Genomic DNA, 17,484 nt, shown 5'->3' on the forward strand with positions numbered 1-17,484 from the left:
ATTATTTTTATTATAAGTAATGGTTATGGTAAATTTTTATGGATTTTTATTTAAACTTACCATTGATATCACTCCCTACATTACTAATTTGTAAAAAATTTATAGCTTTAACATTTTTTTTTAAATATTTTTGGTTCTGTTTTCATTTGTAAAATTTGTAAAAAAAGATCACTTCTTAAATAATCATTTTTCTAGAAGAATTTTCATTAGTAATCTAAAAGCATTCATATTAAAACTCTCAAAGGCTAAAAATACTATTTTTTAGCATCTCGTTCTAAAAAAGCACACTACCCACACTAGACGTGGGATATGTGCCAAATGCTAAATATTTGGCACATATCCCACACCAAATCCAATTTTAGCCCATTTAGTAGATGTGGTATATTGTTTTTTTTTTGCAACATTGAATAGTACCGTGGCAAATTTGCCACGGTACGGAAGAGATGTGATATATTATTTGTGGTTTGTTTATTGTGTTGATGAGTAGTAAATATTATTTTAATGTGTAGTAAATATTATTTTAATGTATAAAATTGAATTATAAAACATCTGATAAATGGGATGTTGTAAAATGATGTGGTAAAATAATAAAGTAGACATTTAATGTGGTAAAATGTCATAATTTTTGGAACATCTGCTACGGATGCTCATGTTAGTGTCAAATCTTATAAATATAATAATATTTTAATACTATTTTAATTAAAATATTTTTTTTCTCTCACTATTCCTCTTTTCTTCTCACCAACTCTTTCTCACTATCTTTTCTTCTCTCTCTCTTACTATCTTTAATTAATGAGTGGTAAAAAATATAAAACTTTTGATGTCGGGTGTCTTGTAAAATAAGTTGTTAAAATAAATAAAGTAGATTTTTGAGATGCTAAATGCTAAATTTTTTGAGATCCTTAATGAGATGCTCTAACTCTTCATAATGTATTTTTCCTATCAACAAAAATGTAACTTATGTATTTGGCAACGTTTAAAAAAAAAAAAAAAAATCATGAAAGGTTATCATATTAACAGAAATTGAAAATATAACAAAAAAAAATATTTATACGTCCAAAATGACAATAATTGGGAAAAAGGCACTTCAAAGTTCAATTTTTTTTTTTGGTCTTCTTCTGCTAACTTTTAATTTTATTTAATAAATATATTAAATATACAAAAAAAAACAAAAGTGGGTAATATGTATAGGCAAGTGCAACGACTGTGACGGACTTTAAATTAATCAAAATTTTCATCACGTGTCCTCCCAACGGTTCTCTCTCTATCTTTATACCTTTTTTAACGGTTCAAACGCGCTCTTTACTTGTTAATGAGAACGAAGACTTTTATTAGCCAATCAACACTTGACACGTCTGAATACCCACCGTATTCCTCGCTACGCTTCTGGCCACGTTTACTTTTCTCTTTTCTTTTTTTTTTAATTTTTAATTTTTAAATTCTTCCTCGTTTTATGGAATAAAAATATGGACCAAAATTTACTTCAGATTTGGGCCTCAGATTCGGGTCCACCATTTCAATACGAGACAAACCGAAATTTTCTGGGTTTTCAAAACGACGTGTCGTTTCGTTTCACCTAATTGTGCGGAATTAGGGTTTGTCGTTGCAATTGGATCCAAATCTCGATTCGGTGAGTTTGGTTTTTTCTTTAATCTTTTTTTGAAGTTCTTTGTTTGGTTACTGAGAAAATTTTGCAGCGATTTCTTGAAACCCAAAAAGACAAGGTTTTTCGTAGTGGTGGATGTTAATTTTTCTTTTGTGTGAATTTGATTGTGATTGTGATTGGAGCCACTGCTGTGTTTGAGTGATATTTGAATGATTTTTTGTACTGTTTTAGTTTTGATAAGCAATTTTTTTTTTCTAAGTTCTTTGTTTGGTTACTGAGAAAATTTTGCAGCGATTTCTTAAAACCCAAAAAGGTAAGTTTTTTTTCGTAGTGGTGGATGTTATTTTTCTTTTGTGTGAATTTGATTGTGATTGTGATTGGAGCCACTACTGTGTTTGAGTGATATTTGAATGAATTTTTGTACTGTTTTAATTTTGATAAGCAAATATTAGTAACTATTTAACTGAGTTATTACGTTTGATTAGCTTTTTTTGAAGTATAGGTTTGTTTAGAATGAAATTTTTTTAAGCATGTTTGTTGGTATGAGATATATTGGAATTCAGATCTAATTTTTGGGATCCCTAATCACTAATCAGTTTTACCCATAGCTTGAATTTAGGGTGCATTTGTATAAACTGGTGCAAAACGGTGTTTTGGGTTTAAATTGAGCTTTTGTAAAAAAAAAAAAATCTATGAGAAGTTGCTGTTGTGAATCAGAGTTTTGGGTTTTAAAAATGCTCTTTTAGGCATCCAAAACGCTTAACCAAATGGACCCTTAGCTTCAGTTGATGGTTTATGACCAGATTCTGTCAGTTTTTGGGTGAAACCATAGAACCGATTAACTTGATCACCTTGGGTTTATTTGTTTATTGTTTTTTGGATTACATATCTAGGTGTAGTTATGAGTTTCAAGCTGTCTGTTCTTACTTCTTACTCCCATTTGTGTTTTGAGTTATTCGCTGACCTGTTGATTGTTTAGTGCTACAGGTATTTTTTGAGTAGAACTAAACCTTCGAATTCTTTTATATGATTTCGTGTTTGTTTGATAGTTCTGTAGAGGCCTTATGCTAAAGTTCTGTATCATTTCTTATATAACTATTTTGTTGAAGTTCCAAACCAGTGGAACTTCCAAATCATGGTTATGTTTATTTGTCTTCTAAAATTTCCTTTTAATTTATTCCTTTTATCAATTTATGCATTGACGATCAATTTAGTCATTCCCCATCATGTCTGTACAAGGTTATTTGTTTTTTTCATCTTAAAAAGAAAGAAAGAAAGAAAGCAAAAGAATTCCTCTTCTCCATGCTGAATTGTGTTATGTTACAATTGTTATGCCAGGTAGAGAATTATGGTGGGATTTAAAAATAGGTACATGATTGTGGAATTTTTCTTGGATCCTAATAGAGATCTTGCTGGGCATGATCCCATCATTATTACCCAATTTAATGTCTCAAAAGGGATCAAAGACAGCATTCTTGTAAACTTTGGAGAGTGTGGTCTTGCTTCATCACTTGGATCCTTCCAAGGTAAGTACCATATTGCCAGTTATTAGTTTGCCTTTTCTCTTGTTTATGCACACTTGCATTTTACTTTCAATACAGTGTCATGTCTTCAATAATCATGGAACTTGTTGTTTATGTGTAGTCAAGTATGTGAATCCCACCACAAAGCTTTGCATCATTAGAGCTTTAAGGGAAGAGTACCAAAAGGTTTGGTCTGCCATCACCATGGTTAGGAGTACTTGAAATTGCCCTGTGCTATTTAACTTATTGGACCTAAGTGGTAATTCAAATAACAGAGAGATGGATACTCTATTGCCCTGCTGATAATGCTTATATATATATGTGTGTGTGTGTGTGTTTATCATAGTTTGAATTACTTAAGTAACTTATATTTCTTCATGATTAGCATATCAAGGATGCAAATCTAATTTTATGTACTGCCATACGGAACTTTTTTCTGAAAATTTATCAGATTTTTTCATCTATCAAAACGGAATATAATACCATTTTTTTTCTTTTTACTAGGGAGTATAAAGGCTTGTAGAAATGTAGCCTTGTAGTATGATGAGCTAAAATTTGAGCAGTACAAACTTGTACTTGGGGCTTGTCTCGCCATCGATGCTATTCAGCACATGCAAAGCTGTCTAGACAAGATCAAAGTTTTGGAGCACTGAAAGTATTGCTAAGATCAAAGGGGGTTGGGGGTGGCTTAATCAATGGATCCCAGACTCTCAGCCCACTGCCAATACATCGATCCCATTTAAATCCTCCCTCCACAGTACTCCACCCTCACATCACATACCATTGGCAAATACAAAAAGAAAAGCAATATGAAAGCCACTTGACTTTGCTTTTCTCTTGGTCATTCTTCCAATTTACTCAGTGTGAAAACGGAGACTAGTTCTGAACATGAAGCTAAGGTTGAGGATAAGCTACAGGTTGTTCCTTCAACTAAAACCAAAGCTCAGTGAGTATAAACTCTGCCACTCAATGACATGCTGCTTTGGAGTGGATATTGTCTGCTGAGTTGTCTTTTTCTATTGAAGGTTTAGTCTTGGTTTCTAAAGAGAAACGATGTGTCGTTATTCAGAGTATATTGGCCTATGACTGGTCGTTGTAATTATTGATTAGTGAAGATAATTAGTTTCAGTCAGTTTAACAGTTAGCTAGAGATTCAGTTCAGTTTGTTGGAGATTAAGCTTGAGTAGTTAGTAAATATTTTCTGGTTTACTATCCTACTCACTGATATAAAAAAAATATATGTTTTGGGGACTCTCTATGTTTCAATGGAGATTTCCCCCCCCTTTATTAAGTTTGGTTGCTGTCAGAACTGTGGAGCCAATTGTGTTTTTGTGTCTGTTTTTGTTATTTAACATGAACAACAGAACATGATTTTGTTTCTGTATTTCTCTGTTTATGGGGCATGAGGCTATCTATCTTATTGATTTGGGGTCTGTTTGGATATTGTTTATTTCCTGGAAACTGAAAATTTATTGCTGAAAACACTGTAACAAAATATTTTTTAAAAGGTAAAACACTGTTCACATATTACTGTTCATGCGTTTTGTGCTTTGGCTGGTTCATGAACAATGCCATGAGACCAACCAAAAAACGCAGACGCGTCTTCAACGCAAACGCGTTGCTAAACAAACGCACACTAGATCTTTAAGATTCTAAAATTTTGTTTTTCTTGTCATAAAACTGATTGACTAGTTGTGTGTATTACATGTATGATTCTTTATGACCACTGGATTCCCATTTAATAATTATAAGCCATTGATTATGAGATGTATGGTATAGTTTAATAAAAATAATTTTTATTTACTTTTTACAAAGACAAAATCTTTTTATTTATTTATTTAACAGTAGACAAAATCTTATAAGTTTCTCCCAAAAAAAAAAAAAAAAAACAAAGACAAAACCTTGTAAAAACAAATAAAGTTACACTTTACAATATAGTAACATACACTCCACTTAAAAACGTTAAAATTATGTGTGTTTATAAATCATTTAAAATTTATATCTCAGTCTGAAATAAATAGACATAGATGTCAAAGCTTGTGTACGGACATATTTAAATTTTGGTGAAACTACATACTATACAAAATTAATAATAGTAAAAGACTACTTAAGCAATTCATGCACACATTTACAAAGTTATTAACATCAAAGTTATATTTGGTGGCTGAGGAAGATACTCTCCATGCCATCTGGAATTGCGAGAAGCTTCATCACATTTGGTTCCCCTGTTTCAGCTGGGTCCAAATCGAGCTTCCTCAATTTCCGGATGTCCAGGAGCTTATTTCTCTGGTCAGCAGCGGATTGAAAGGCTCGAACTATTTGCTGTTGTGGCGTGGTTTATTTGGAACCACAGGAACAAGTTGGCTTGAACGAGAAGGGTTTAGCTTCGGACAAAATCTTACAAGCTGCGAAGTCGTATCTCTCGGAGTTTCAGGTAAAGATTCCTAAGGCAACTACAAAACCACCTAGGGGACACATTCGGTGGTGCCCTCCTACGGGTGAGCTATATAAAACTAACTATGATGGGACTGTTTTCTCTGAATCGAGAGAGGCTGGTATAGGGGTGGTGGTTCGAAATGTAAAGGGAGAGGTAGTTGCTGCTCTTGCCGAGAAGATTCTGTACTCGGGCTTGGTGGAAGTGCTGGAAGCCTTGGCTGCAAGAAGGGCTGCGAAATTCATTGTAGAGTTCGGTATTACAAGTTCGGAATTTGAGGGAGACTCGGAGTTAGTGTGTAGAGCTTTGAGGTCAGTAGATTATGGTCAGTCATCCATCGGTCAGATTGTCAAAGACATCATGTCTATTATTGGTTCACTTAGTATTTTCTCTTTCTCTTGTACTAGGCGGCAGGGTAATTGTGTGGCCCATGCATTGGCTAGGAGAGCAATAGTTTCATTTCCTTTATTAGTTTGGATGGAGCATGTTCTATCTGATATTTATCGGTTTGTCATTTTAGATTTTCCTGATAATTAATAAATGTGCTCGGTTTTGATTCTCAAAAGCATCTTCTATACAAAAAAAAAAAAAAAATGGCAATATCTGCATTTACATGTTCAATGGTTACAACTTACGAATAAAGATATTTCCTTAAATCATTTCTATGTTGTGATATTGTTTAAACTTAAACTAGCTTGCAAATGTAATATTTCAATCATAAATATACTTAATCTCATTTCTTCCCTAAGATTTTTTTTTTTTGGGAGAGGGTTTCAGCCTATGGCGTCCACTTCTGATGATAATTCTTTGTCATTAGACCAAAACATTAATCAGTTTTTGGTATAGGTGGGGATTGAACTCCAGATCTTTTATTTAACCATAGATAAAGAGGGTATACAAAAATTTAAAAGAATTAAACAAAACTCACAAAATGTACAATGTCTTTCCTTTTAATTTAGTTCCACAAACTCATAGTCGTATAGTTTTATCAACTTGCTCTCCTCCTTTCCCTCACAAAAACAAAAAAAAAAGAAAAAGGAAAAAAGAAAAAAAAAAGTGCTCTCCTCCTTAACACAAATAGAAATCGTATAGCTTCCATCATTTTTGGTTCTCATGGCAACCTCACATAACATTTGAGTGCTAGAGAAATTGAGGATATGAAAAAGGTGTTGATCTTCAACTGCAAGAATACCATTTGGCTTTATACTTCAAAATTGGTATATTTATTTATATAAAAATTGTTTTAAAAAAATGCTAATCTAATAATTGTGGGTGGTGGGGAATCCTAAAAGGCACCCAACCTTGATAAAAGAATCTCAATAGTTTTTTTTTTTTTTTTTTTTTTTTTTTTTTTTTTTGGGGACAGAAATGTCGTAGAATCTCAATAGTTAAAGGATAAGAAAATGCTCATTTTTGAAAAATCTCAAGAGCTAAATATTAGGAAAATGTCTTATATACATTAATTTCTTGTTTTATATGTATAGTTTAAAAATCATCTAGAAAATGTTTTATATACATTAATTTCTTGTTATATATGTATAGTTTAAACTTTAAAACCATGTAATGAAAAAAAGTTAAATAATAAAATCCCCACTTTTGGCATTATTTTTTTTATAGGTTTATGGGGGGAGAAACATAAAACTTAACATGTTTAATGTCATTTTTTTAACTAAAGAAAGTTAAATAATTGAATTAATTTAAGGAAACCCAATTACTCTTCAATTAAATATAAATATTTGAGTAATAATTGTGGTTGGTGGGGAATCCTAAAAGTCATCCACACCCTTGATAAAAGAATCTTAGTAATTAAAGGTTAAGAAAATGCCACATATATATTAGTGAGTTCAACTTACATCTGGGGTAACTTTACAAGAGTTGCACTTTTTTTAGGCTGTAGATATTTACTATTTGTCACACCAACTAACCAAATTAATTTTTCTACTTTCTCTCTCTTCCTAATTAATTTATGGGAAATGTTTTGCCGTTGTGCTGCATACTAGTATGCAGCAATTGCTGTATAATGAGTTATATAGCTGCAAAAAGAAAGTAACATATGCAATGCATATGATTATGTAGACCCTTGAACACATATTATCTTTTTTTTTGGACACATAACTCATTATGCAGCAATTGTGCAGAAGTACTATTCCTTTATTTTTTTGGACATAAAAGAAAGAATTTGTATTAATAACTAAAAGAAACAAAACGTATACTGAGTAAAAAGATTGGGGCAGAGCCCAGCCATATGTGAAAAGGAAATTCCTTAGTATGATTCTTACGTATTTGATTGTGAAAGATTTATAAATGTTTCACATCTTCTTAAAAATTTGAACCTTAAATATTTTTAAAAAGCTTCCACATCTTTTCTAATACTTAGTATTTCGTCACTCCAATTTTAAGATGTTCCTATGGGCAGGGCCTTTCTATTCGTGTATAGAAAAGAATCCAGTACCTTTTTTTGTAAAAAAATCTGACACAACATTGCCTTGGTCTTAATATTTCCTAATTACCCTTTCTCAAATACACAATCTTCTGAAGAATTATCAGCTTAAATGATGTGAGAGAGGATGAGAGGATGAGAGGAAGAAGATGATAACGTGAGGAGACTAGACTCTAAAGAGTTAATGCTGTTTTTTTTTTTTTTTTTTTGACCTTTGATAATAAGAGTTAATGCCTAATTTATTAATTTCTAGAGAACATTAATTACATTATTATGAATGTTTTTTACTCTTAGATCTAAATGAAATCAATGGCCTTAAATAGGTATAACTCTTGTAAAGGAGGTGTAACTTGAACTAATCTTTTAATTTCTTGTTATATATGTATAGTTTAAAAACCATGTAATGAATTCTCCCAAAAAAAATATAAAATAAAATAAAACCATGTAATGAAAAGAAGTTAAATAAAAAAACATCCATTTTTGGTATAATTTTTTTTATAGGTTTATGGGGAGAAGCATAAAACTTAACATATTTAGTATTTTTTTTTAATTAAAGAAGGTTAAATGATTGGTTTAATTTAAGGAAACCCATTTACTCTTGAATTAAATACAAATATTTAATTAATAAGCTTTTCAAATGCCAAATATGTATAACTGTAATTTAATTAGGAGTATTTAAGGTGACATTATGATGTGTATAAATCATTATTTGCTATATGGCATTGTATGTTAACATTGAGAAATTATTAGGTCCATCGAGAGGACTACTAAGTGGTCCTCCCAACCAATGAAATAATATCACTTATATAAATGTGTGAGTTAGATTTCTAATCAGTAGAAGAATTAAAAATAATAAACCACTAGGTGATATCACATTTGCATAACTAGTAGCTTTTTATTGGTTAGAAGGATTAGGAGGACTACCCCAGCAATTCTCTCAGTGGACCTAATAATTTCTTGTTAACATCACTCTAAAAAATGACACGTCTTGTTAAAGGCTTTCGCAAAGGGACACATGTCGCAATTTTGTGTATCCACTTGTAAGGATCCAACTTTTATAATATAGTCTAAATTTGGTAAGGATGAGTGTAAGACTCATATTTTACATCATCCAAGAGATTGTCACATCAGTTTTTTTACTTAAATTTCAATATATCCTATTACACCTAATAATATCTCAATAAATTTCCAATTGGGTTAGATTTTCATATGGGTATTAAAATTAATTGTGGGTGATTGTGCCTATTTTTTAATATATTGGGATTGGTGGCTGTAAAATTTAGGTTTTACAGCACACCCTTATAGAATTTATTCTCTTTATAACATATTATATTCTTTATAGATAGATTGTCCAACTTTAATCTATTGGTTATAAATTTTCTCTAGTAATGAGGTGTTTAATTATCCATTTATTCATTCATTGCGTTTATTGTCTTGCTAGTAAATCTTAGGCGAAAAGCACATTTTGGTCCCTACATTTTCGCACGATTTCTACTTTGGTCCCTAAATTTTATTTTTACCGCTTTTAGTCCCTGTTTAGAAAAATGCCTTCTGTTTTAGTCCTTTCCGTCAGTGCCATTAGGGCACTGACCTATGTGGCAAACGGAATTATTAAAATAATAATAAAAAATTTTATTTTGTCACTAAAAAATGTCAAGTCAGCATTTAAATTTTAAAAAATAATTTATTAAATTTAACTAAATAAAAAAATAAAAAACAGAAATAAAAATAAAAAATCACATTAATTAAGATTGAAGTGTGTCTTGAACAAGAACAACAAGAACACATACTCAAATCCAGAAATTAAAATTCAAAAATTAAAATTTTCAAAATCATCACATACACATGAAAGTTTGGAGATGGTGTGGAGGAGAAGACGGAGCGAACTCCGGAGAGAATCCAATACTGACAATAAACGATGGTTGGTCTTATTATGAGTTAATAATAAGATTAAGATTCCTCTCATAAAAAATCTTTTGAACTCCCAACACCAATAGTCAAGTCCTTTCCCAGGCAGACGCGTTTTCTTTTCTCTCTCTGCGTGTCTGTTTGTCTCTGTCTCTCTATTTCTCCGTAGAAGAAGAAGAAGAAGAAGAAGAGGAAGAAGAAGAGAATAAAAATCTATTGCAGTTTGTAGAAGCATCAACACCTGATTCCTAATTAGAAAAATTCAATACCCCCATTAAATCGTTGATTAATTATTATTTATTGATTTCACCTTTTTTATCTTATCCTCTCAATTCTCTTCTCATCTAGAATAATTTATTTATTTATTTTTTTTTTCCAAAAAAATTGTTGATCAAAAAGTGGAAGTGGCAGTGGGCAACCAAATTTGTTGAAAATGATGGTGCCGTTTCTATGGTTGATGGTGTTCGTTGTTGGGTTTGCGGTTGGGGTGCTGACCATTTTGGGCGCAGAAGCAGTTGGAGAATATTTTTGCAGAATATTTTTGGATTGGTTGTGAGGTATTTTTGGATTGATTTGGTAGTTTGGAGTTTTAGGATTTGATGATTTTGCTGGGTTGAGAAAATGATGATTTTGAAAATATTAATTTTTGAATTTTAATTTCTGGGTTTGAGTATGTGTTCTTGTTGTTCTTGCTCAAGACACACTTCAATCTCAATTAATGTGATTTTTTATTTTTATTACTGTTTTTTATTTTTTTATTTAGTTAAATTTAATAAATTATTTTTTTAAATTTAAATGCTGACTTGGCATTTTTTAATGACAAAATAAAATTTTTTATTATTATTTTAATAATTCCGTTTGCCACGTAGGTCAGTGCCCTAACGGCACTGACGGAAAGGACTAAAACAGAAGGCGTTTTTCTAAACAGGGACTAAAAGCGGTAAAAATAAAATTTAGGGACCAAAGTAAGAATCATGCGAAAATATAGGGACCAAAATGTGCTTTTCGTCTAAATCTTATTGCTACAATAGTGTCTCACTACCAAGGAGAATCAAATTCATCTCTCTCTCTCTCTTTTCTTCCTTTCTATTCAGCAACTGTATCTTCTTGCTACTACATATTTCTTCACTCAGTCTCTCTGTCTTTCATCTCAAATCTTAGAGAACAAACAAAAGGGTTATACAGAAAAAAAAAAAAAAAGGAATCGATTCCATGATTTGATACAATAGTACTAAGGCTTTATGCTAATGGAGAAAAAAGTGCTTGATTACATTCTAGTTCCATTAGGCCTTCTTGCAATGGTGTCATACCACTTGTGGCTTCTCTATCAAATCATAAATTACCCTAACAAGACTGTCATCCACATCAACACTGTCCATCGTGGCTTCTAGGTCCGTGCTATGATGGCAGTAATTCTTTTCCTTTACCATGATGGAATTTATCCTTTTTTTCTTTTTCTTTGTGGCATTCTTTGTATTAATGTGAGCCTTTAGACTCTTAGGGCCTGTTTGCATTGAGAGGTAGGGATGGCAATCCAAGCCCGACCTACGGGTACCCGGCCCGGCCCGACCCTAATGGGTCGGATTTTACCCAATTCGATTAAAAATAGGGCCGGGTCCGGATTTTGGAAAAAACCCGGTCCGAACCCAGACTCGACCCGACTCGTTTAAACTTAAAATAAAATTACTAAAATACCTACCTATATATATTTCACTTATAGCAAACCCTAAGTCCCTAACCCTATTTTCATTTCTTTGAACCTCTCTTAACTCAAGCTGCCTCTCCCTCCCTGAAGCTCTGATGTCTCTCAGTGCTCTCACCTCATTTTCTCTCAAGCCAAGCCACACGGTCTCACCCAATCACCCTCACCCACACTGTCATTCACTCACTGACCCACCCTCACCTTCACTCTCATCACGTGGTGGTTGATATTTGCCAAGGAGAAGCACGGAGGTTAGATTGGAGAGAGATGTGCAAGGTTTAGGCCGTGACATTGATGGCTGAAACCACCGCTGATCATCAGAGATCTTGGTGGTTTGGGATAGAGAGAGGTCAAGCAAGAGTTCGAGATCGGAGATAGAGCCTTGGTGGACCGAGTTCTTCATTTTTTTTTTTGGGTTCATTTTTTTTTTTTTTTTGGGGTTCATGTCCTCTCTCAAATCTGTGAGTTTGTGTTTGTGAATTTGTGTTTGTGATTTTGATCTAGATTGATGAACATGATCTTGGGGGTTTTTTTTTTTGAGATTTCTGATCTAGGTTTGTGGAGGTTTAGGGCTTCAGGCAACCTTTTTTTTTTTTGATTGAGCCCTAAAGTGGCATGGGCTGGGTGGGGCCCGATGGGGCGGGTATGGAGCGCAGAAAAAAAAACCCGTTTATTAAACGGGGCGGGTTCGGGTTTCTTCGGGCATATAGAAACCCAGCCCGAACCTGACCCGTTGCCATTCCTATTGAGGGGGAGTGGAGCAGAGTTGGCTAGAAATATGCTATTTTCTGGCCAACTCTATTCTATTCCCCCTTCTTTTCCTCTATCCAAATGAATTATTAGAGCACTGGCGTGTAGTTCCCGTTACACACAAGGGAATGATCGATCCATAGTACTATAAGTTAGGACTCAAGGTTGGAGCCAGGGGGGGTTGAGTGGGGGCAATTACCCCCTTGGCCCGCCCAAATTTTTTTAAGAGATTTACTTATGTGTCATGAGTTTGCTACCTCCCATCATATGCCTACACTCTACACTAAATAACAGGAATATGAGGAAATAGAGCTCAAGCATAATTATTGTTGTGTGAGTTTAAAGGTTTTTGTCCTTTTATCAATTTGTTCCCTCCCCTCCATATGGCTGGCCCATCTTAATTTTTATATCCATTTATTTTCTTGTTCTGTTTCATGCATGGGTATGCTCTATGTATTTCTTTTTCATTTATAAAATAATCATTGGAATGTTGTTTTTTTTTTAATGGAAACTTCATTAAATATGGAAGAAAAATAAAATCATTGATAATCTATCAATGTAAAGCTCAAAATATATATATATATAAACAGATAAAATAAAAGAACTATTAAGAAACACAAGTTTTTTCTAACCTGTTCTCAAAAAAAAAAAAAAAAAAAAAAAAAAAAAAAAAAAAAAAAAAAGAAAAGAAAAAAGAAACACAAGTTTTAATCGAAAAGATTAAAAATAATATTATTATTATTACCTGATAAAAATGATAAAAGAATCACAAATTTCTAATGTAGTAATTCATTCTTCACTAATAAAATTTGTGTAAGCAATAAAATGTAAAGATAATTATATAATAAATTCTTAAGCTCAATATTGTTTTCATGTTAAACTTTGAATTTTCAAGTGTATGTAAGTTCACAATTTCATTTTTAAAATATTACAATATCATATGGGACGGGCTCCTCTCTCGTTTGTCATTCTCCAGTTCTCTCCCGTTTTAATATGGATGAATGCCACGTGGAAACAAAACAATCCAAAGGCCAAAAAATAAGCCACATAATTCTCTCTTGTTTCGCCTCTCCCTCAATCACTTCACCTCTTTTCTCTCTTTTATCTCTCTTTTCAAACGGACCAAACCTGAGCATCAGACTATCAGAGGCATCAAAACAAAAAGAATAGAGGATGTGAGTGCTGTGCTTGGGATTTTATCATTCTTGGCAAGAGTGGTCAGATTGGGTTCCTCCCAATAGAAGGTTGGGTATAAGGTAAGGATGGTAATCTCACACCCACCTTACACAACAGTATTTTCTTGGTTTCCCCTGAGAGAATAAAGATCTTTAACTCCTTTTTGGTCTCCTCAAGCACCGATTTTCTCCAGCCAGCAAGCTCTGATCTTGGTGCCGACTCAACTCAACTTTATATGAAAAATTATCAAATAAAAAATTGGATTTGTTTCGTGGTTTTTTTTTTTTTTTTTTTCCTTTGGGTTGCACAGAACTCACATCCTCTGTCCCTTTTGTTTTGATGCTTAAGATGCCCAGGTTTGGTCCGTTAGAGAAAGAGGAAAAAGAGGAGAAAGAGAGAGAGAGAGAACAGGTGAAAGTAACTGAAGAATGGAGAAAGAAGAGAAAGAATTTCATGGTTTATTTTTTGGCCTTTGGATTGTTTTGTTTCCACGTGGCATTCATCCATATTAAAACGGGAGAGAACTGGAGAATGACAAACGGGAGAGGAGCCCGTCCCATATCATATTCATATGAGTTGTACTTGAGTTTTCCAACTACTAAATTCTTTTATGAGAATTGTAAATGGAATTTTTAATTAAAAATTATTCATGTGTAAATGAATTCATAATAGAAAAATACAGTATAGCAAATATACTAATGTTATTTTTTGTGTTTGTGCCTGTATGCATTGCTTATAAATTTTTCCCCCCTGAACTTAAATTCTGGCTCCACCACTTAGGAGATTGAGAACAAGAGAAGAAAGAAAAGAAATAGAAAGCTAGGGTTTGTCCATAACTATGCTATTTATACAAAGCCTAAAGCCGTGTTTTTAACTTGCGGCTATAGGTAAAACCTGAAGCCACGTTTAAGAAACGCAGCCCCATCCTAAACCAAAGCCGCGTTTTAAACATGCGGCTTCAAACTAAATTTAAAGCCACATCTATAAAACGCGGCTTTAGGCAAGCTAGAGCCATGTTTTTTTAAACGCGGCCATAGTTAAGAATAAAAAAAAAAATACACAAGTCCTATGGCTGCGTGTTTTAAAGGCGGCCATAGCACCACCCCCAAAAATGCGGCCATAGCTAAATAAAACGCGGCTTTAGACGCGTTCTATGGCCGCATGTTTAACACGCGGCCTTTGTTGCAAACATTAAGCTGCGTTTTTTAAAAATGCGGCTTTAGCTTGTCTGTAGCTGCATTTTTGCAAACGCGGCTTAAAAAAACGTAGCCTAAGACCCGTGTGTTTTGTAGTGATTCAAAGTCAAGACCTCATAGATCATTTGACTTCTGTGGCCTAAAAATTAGTAGACCAACCTCTGAAAAATTTAATTTTTTTATTGTTACCTGCATGTCATGATGATAATGGAATTAATTCAAATGAATCCCAAAGTGTAGCAAATTAAATTTCATGCATGATGATAAAATGTGTATATACAAAAATTGCTGGTTGTGCAGGATGTGTCCAAGAATGGTATTCTTGCCATACAAACACTGCGAAACAATTTAATGGCATCGATCCGATTAGCTTCCATAGCAACAATGCTTAGTTCAGTCATTGCTGTTTTGATGAGTATTGGCAACCAGGATATTGGTGTGCTTCTTAGTTACTTTACTTTTCAGCGTGCAGTCTATGAGGTACTACAGCCATGCAAGTTTCCTCATCACTATTGTTCCCCATGAACACCACAACGCTTATGTTGCCAAGACAGTGATTAAGGGGAGCTATTTCTGGTCTTTAGGATTGCGTGCCTTCTACTTCTCCTTTCCTTTGTTTTTGTGGATCTTTGGTCCCATCCCTATGTGCTTGTCCTGCTTCGTCCTTGTCATCTTGCTTTATTTCCTGGACTTCACATTTGATGACCACTACTCTTTTTTTTTTTGGCTGAATAAGACATGAGCTACTCATATTCAACCCTGGTTGAATTAAGTTGCACATCAACTTCTTTTAGCTTGTAATATAATCTTGAAAAAGCATATTGTAATGAACTTACAATTTCACGTGAATTTCATTTTCATTCTCTCTCTCTTCTTTAGAGACAAAGCCAGAACTTGGAGTTAAGGGACGACTCTGCTACTAGCTGTGTGCGGCAGCTTTGGCCTTTGACTCTACTACTTTATCAATAAGGATTTTTGTTTAAAACTTTTTAAATGACTAAGTTGTTTGTTTTGGGTAAAATAGATTGATTGGGCTTAATTTTTTTTAGCTTTATTATGGGTATTTTTTGTTGTTGGGCTAATTTTTTTGGACTTGTATATTTTGTTTTAGATTTAATCTATTAATTTTTATGGCCTTTAAAAGGTGTAAAATGCTAAAACTACAAACTTTTTACAAATTGCTAATATGGTGAGTGATTATTGATAAGTAAAAAATGATGCAAGTGTGCGAATCAATAAGAATTTGTCATCTCAATAGTTTGTAAAAATGTTGTAAAAAAGTGTGTGACTGTAACATTAGTCTTAAAAGAATTGATGGCATTGTTGGGGGGGGGGGGGGGCAAGATGTAATTTAATTGAACAAAATTGCAAAAATTAGTACCTATTAATATACTGATATATATATATATTTTTTTTAAATTTAGGGGGTGCCATTGCCCCCCCCCCCCCTAGTCAATATATAGATCAGTCCCTGTCTGTCTCTCTCTCATAGAGATATACACTATCTTATCTAAGTTTAAAATTTTATTTTTTAGCTTTGTTCAATAATTAAATTACAAATTATTCCCTTTAATTTTTGGTAATATGTTCATTTCATTTTTATAACTTTTTTTTTCTTCATGTTCAATGTATTCATGGCACCTTTGACTTTTCAAAAATCCTTCATCCTCTTGTATTTTTGGTAATAAAAACATGTAATGTATTTATATAGTTGTAATGCATTTTTATTTACTCTACTAACTCTTTATGTCATACATAACTCATTAAATTAAAGTGTATTTAATAGCTCATTAAATTGAAGTGTATTTAGAGTGTGTTTGGGAATAACTTTTAGCTTTTATGTACATCTTTTTAAAACCTCATTTTTTCCTACATTTTCTCACATTTTCAAATTTTTTCAAGGTATAAGTATACTTTAGCACATTTTCAGCAAAAAACTAGATAAACTGTTTCCAAACAGACAGTTAATGTATACCATGTGTAATTTAATTATATTTTATTTTTATTAAATTTACTTGTATATTATTAGACATGTCAAGACTTACTTTTTTGTTTTGCAAAGATGTAAAGACTTATTTGATGTAAATATTTTTCTTTATGTAAAGAAAAATATATATAGCTTGGCCTCTTATGAAAAAAATTGCTAACTCTACTATTGATGTATTTCTTACACCCCTTTGTTACCATGTGTCATTAAGTATCTTTTTTTTTTTTTTTCCACATCCAAGATAGAACTATATTAATAAGGATAAAATTTAGCTACAAAATTGGTTGTAGTCTAAGGCTACAACATTATTTAATATCTTTTTATTAGAGGTGAATTTTGACAAATTCACTGTTAGATTACAATTTCTTCTTATATCATCAATAACTATGTCATCAATAAATTGTTTAAATTGAAAGTTTTTGTAGTTTAAAATTAGGCAAAAACCACATTTTAGTCCCTACATTTTCACGCGATTCCCACTTTGGTTCTTATCTTTTATTTTCATCACTTTTAGTCCCTAAAATCAAAAAGGTGATCTCGTTTTTGTCCCTACCGTCAATGCCCTAATGGCAAAGTCCTAGGTGGTAGACGAAACACCCTATTAGCTGACGTGGCGCTGATGTGGTGATTAAAATATTATTTGGCATTTTTATATGCCACGTCAGCATTTTAATTTTTTTTATTTATAAAAAGCCATGTCAGACAATTTAAACTAAAAAAGAAAATAAATTAAAAAACAAAACTTAAATTTTATTATTTTAT

General features: G+C 32.6%; 1 long non-coding RNA gene and 2 pseudogenes across 3 annotated transcripts; all 3 read left to right on the forward strand.

Moving 5' to 3' along the window:
• The first annotated feature begins 1,636 nt into the window (after positions 1–1,636).
• LOC115959327 lies at positions 1,637–4,562 on the forward strand (annotated as a pseudogene). Its single transcript, XR_004084837.1, has 4 exons — positions 1,637–1,919; positions 2,945–3,132; positions 3,251–3,388; positions 3,634–4,562. The product of XR_004084837.1 is annotated as a probable ribonuclease P/MRP protein subunit POP5 (transcript).
• Positions 4,563–11,158: 6,596 nt separating this feature from the next.
• On the forward strand, positions 11,159–15,477 carry LOC115961122 (annotated as a pseudogene). The gene is made up of 2 exons (XR_004085291.1): positions 11,159–11,320; positions 15,036–15,477. The product of XR_004085291.1 is annotated as an uncharacterized LOC115961122 (transcript).
• LOC115959329 lies at positions 13,691–14,085 on the forward strand. Its single transcript, XR_004084838.1, has 2 exons — positions 13,691–13,751; positions 13,888–14,085. It is a non-coding gene; the product is annotated as an uncharacterized LOC115959329 (long non-coding RNA).
• Positions 15,478–17,484: the final 2,007 nt, after the last annotated feature.

The sequence above is a fragment of the Quercus lobata genome, chromosome 9 (assembly GCF_001633185.2).
Source record: "Quercus lobata isolate SW786 chromosome 9, ValleyOak3.0 Primary Assembly, whole genome shotgun sequence".
NCBI lineage: Eukaryota > Viridiplantae > Streptophyta > Magnoliopsida > Fagales > Fagaceae > Quercus > Quercus lobata.